General features: G+C 41.7%; 1 protein-coding gene across 1 annotated transcript in view; it reads left to right on the top strand.

The window, feature by feature from the left end:
* gmeb2 (glucocorticoid modulatory element binding protein 2) overlaps nucleotides 1-3,896 on the top strand; it is a 263,131-nt gene that overhangs the window by 175,653 nt on the left and 83,582 nt on the right. The gene's annotated exons all lie outside the window — the stretch shown is intronic.

The following is a 3,896-nucleotide window of genomic DNA, read 5'->3' as shown; positions in this document are numbered from 1 at the left end:
CATTTGTATTTGATTTAAACATTGAAGGTCACTGACAGAGACAGTTTTTGATTGATTGAAGTATTTATTAACAGTTTGCAGAATTACAGTACATTTCAAGTACAACTCAATACAAAAACGGTTAACTGTGAGTGGGCAACACCATAAAGCATTACACTTGTTTACAGGAGGGTCCACCATTTTCAATTCATCAAAACATTTAGAGACGTACGAATATACACTTATAGTCAAAAACAGGAAATCATCATAGGAGGTAAAACAGTGAGGGGAAAAGGGTGGGTGGGGGATTCAGATTTTAAGGGGGCCAGTTTCGAATTGCAGCCGTCCGTAGGTGCCCTTTAAGAGCAGTGACACCCACACACACACACACACACACACGCACACACACACACACACACACACACACACACACACACACACACACACACACACACACACACACACACCCCAGTACAGTGTGTGTGTGTGTGTGTGTGTGTGTGTGTGTGTGTGTGTGTGTGTGTGTGTGTATAGGCTTCATAATGTGTTATAGCCTAATTGCTATTTTGACATAACCATTTGTATATTTTGCCAATGGGTGTGGATTGTTTTTCTGCTGATATAAGCCTACAGAGTGACAGCATGCAGCCTGGCATCTGTTTATGTTTTTATAAAGTTCATTGTATAAATAACTATAATAAGTTGAATTCAGAGTCTGTGCTGGTGTGTGTGTGTGCTGGTGTGTGTGTGTGTGTGTGTGTGTGTGTGTGTGTGTGTGTGTGTGGGGGGTGGGGGGGGGGGGGGTGGGGTCTCTGCGGCTGTCACTGAGGATATTGTGAGACGAGTTGAGATCCATGAAGCTTGTTAGTCAACTGACAACCTATTAATAACCAATGCTTGTGCAGTCTGTTTTGTAAGCAGTTTACACCCCATAGCATTTTTTTAACAGTGCATAAAGGGCCTTGCAAACGTGAAGCGAGGAACGCAGGAAGCATACAGATTGCGGTTCATTACAAGTGGCTCCAGCAACCAGTCAGCACCATTTCTGGGCATGATAGGAACCCCAGTCCATGCAGTCCCAAAGTGCACACTATAGTAACTTATACTGTCCTGTTTATATCATTAAATATAACGACCTGTTTCAAGATTCTAGAACCCATTGAATTTAAAATCATATAGACTAAGTGTAATTCCCCCAAATCCCTTACTAGTATATCGTGTAAGTGATGTCAACACACACACACTCTCACACACTCTCTCTCACACACACACACACACACACACACACACACACGGTCGCATGCACGTGCGCACACTCACACACATGCATGCATGCACAAACGCATTGTAATCAGGTTTCCTTATATGTATAGATGTGTAGAAGGTGAACTCTAAATGGCTGCGGCTTTCTGACCCTCAGGCTGTACACCTGCAATAGTCGTTATGCATAATTATGTCATAAAAACAGCTTGGTCCTTGTTACTCACATTTGTCACAAACCACTGCCAGAACCAATCAATTAGTCTCAAGTTACAAAGAAAAGTCCAGCCAATAAATCTAATATATATATATATTTGTTTGCCTTTATATTTTTGCAACAATTTCAGCTAATAACACATATCATCTGTTGTGAGCTTATAGATCTGCTAATGTCAAAACATTTTTGAACATCTTCACCCTACGTGTACGTATGTCCAGAATAGGGACAGCTAGACAGATTGTGACATTTCCATTTAACATCAGATGTCGTCATCCTCAACAAATCTGCGGTGGCTTTTCCCTCCAGTCACCATCCCAATGTACAACAATCACAACATGGTTGCGAGCTCCCTTTGTCTCACGTCACCCATAATCAATGAAACCAAGACAACGGAGCATGTCTTTCACCCTGCAGTGAAAAGCCTGTCCCCAACAGACAAAGAAGCCAGCTTTATGGTCAGATCCGTTACGGAATAATGGTCACAAAACCTCCACCTCGGTGGTGGTGGGCCTATACACAGGCGACACAACTCCAAAAAGGAGTGTACTTAACGTAACAAAATGGTGCATTTTCCAACTCAAAGTTTGAAAATGTTTTGTTTGAATTGATTTAATTGTTCTTGTGGAGTGGTATCGACGCCTGAGAGGAATTGCTGCCCTACAAACTCACTTTTGAGGCAAAAAACATTCCTAGTAGAGCCCTGAAGCCTCGCTGGAGAAGGTTCCAAGAGCCTCGGACAGCAGGAGTTTGGGGTTCCCAGATTGAAGTGACTCGACTGGACTCCACCCCTTGGCAGCAAGTTTCTATTTTAGTTTAGTCCTGGTCTTTGGAATGATACTTAATTTAGTTTTAGTCAAGTTTTAGGTGACTTAAATATCACAAGATTTTAGTCGACTAAAATGTATTTTGGCGGGCCTAAATGCCGTCGTAATGGCTGATTTTACACATTTTATACTTGGTTGCATGCTGAAAATAGCAGATCTACAATCTCACAACGTGTCGTGACGCGTTGTGAGCTTGTAGATCTTTTAACGTATTTTTATGTCACCACATTCCATTCTTCATGATACCGATACCCCCCAAAAATAGTGATATAATGCAGTGGATCTCAAACATTTACATTAAAAAAAAAACCAGTATGGTAGGCATGATTAAAGTCACAGACCTGTAAAGGTCCATTTGGTTCCTACCTATCAATAATTTAGCCGTGGATCCCCTGGAACCCCCTCAAGAACCCCCAGGGAACCCCGGACCCCACCTTGAGAATCACTGATCTAATGTACAACACTACATTTGCCTGCAATGTGTCACTGTAGTTATCTTTAAAAATGATAAATCTATATACATAAAATGGCATGTTACTGTCTTTCTGATTCACGCCCTGGAGCTCTCTCAAATGGCTGAGTTGCACACAGACAGGTTCAACGACATTGTCTGTCACAAAGGGTGACAGTGGCACCTTCTCTGTCCCTGATGTGTAAATGTTATCATTCAGGAATGACAGCAACATACAGTAAGACTCATATAGGCTACAGATTATGACCCGCAGCTGTCTTCTCTTTCCTGTCTGCTTTTACAGTAGTGTTTAAATACATAAATTAATAGAGCAGAGCAGAGCAGCTAATCATAATCCAAGTAATTTGTCAAATGACATGTTCATATCTGACAGGACTTTTTGCCGTTCAAGCAGTAGTAAACTCAAACTGCAGCTCATGGTGCAGTAATCCAGTGGTTCTCAAAGTGGGGCCCAGGGATCCCCAGGGGTCCTTCCCAAGTTCATTAAAATCAAATGCACTCTTATGGGCCTGTAAAGTATTCAAACAAACAAACAAACAAACAAACAAACAAACAACAACATTTATACCTGGCATTAAGATGACATCCCCAGTATCAACTCTTCCCATACTGCACTACATAGATCCTAAGCAAGCACTCTGGAAATGGCATCACATACTTGAATTACAATCCAGGCTGTTAATGTTTTTTGTTGGATCTGGAGGCAAATATTTGTTTCTGTCTAGATTGCAGGATACACATTAATGCCAGGTAAAATATGACCTCTGTCTCATCAGACCAAGAACCCTGAGAAATACCCACCAAAGCCACCATGGGGTGCTACTGAGTGCACACTTCTGCCAGCTGGATCAAGGATCCTTTCTTTGTCTTGTTGCACATTTGGCCTTTAGAAAAACAGGAAGCTCAGTACAGTAGCCCACTGATAAAAAATAAAATACAAATCTGAATGTTATTGCGCAGCCTGTACTCAAACTGGTAAAGATATAAAGGCAGATTCAACCTTCACATCTTCACAAACTGAACATTTTCCCACAATTTCAACAACTGACATGTTGCCATTCTTGCTGCCTACAGGTACCTTTAATCTATTTTAATCAGGAAGAGGAGTCCCTTTGGGGCTGGACTGGAGGTGGAGAGTGCC

The sequence above is a fragment of the Electrona antarctica genome (genome assembly GCF_951216825.1).
Source record: "Electrona antarctica genome assembly, chromosome: 2".
NCBI classification, from domain to species: Eukaryota; Metazoa; Chordata; class Actinopteri; order Myctophiformes; family Myctophidae; genus Electrona; species Electrona antarctica.
The sequence above is the reverse complement of the archived record's forward strand: the minus strand, read 5'-3'. Positions and strand labels throughout refer to the sequence as shown.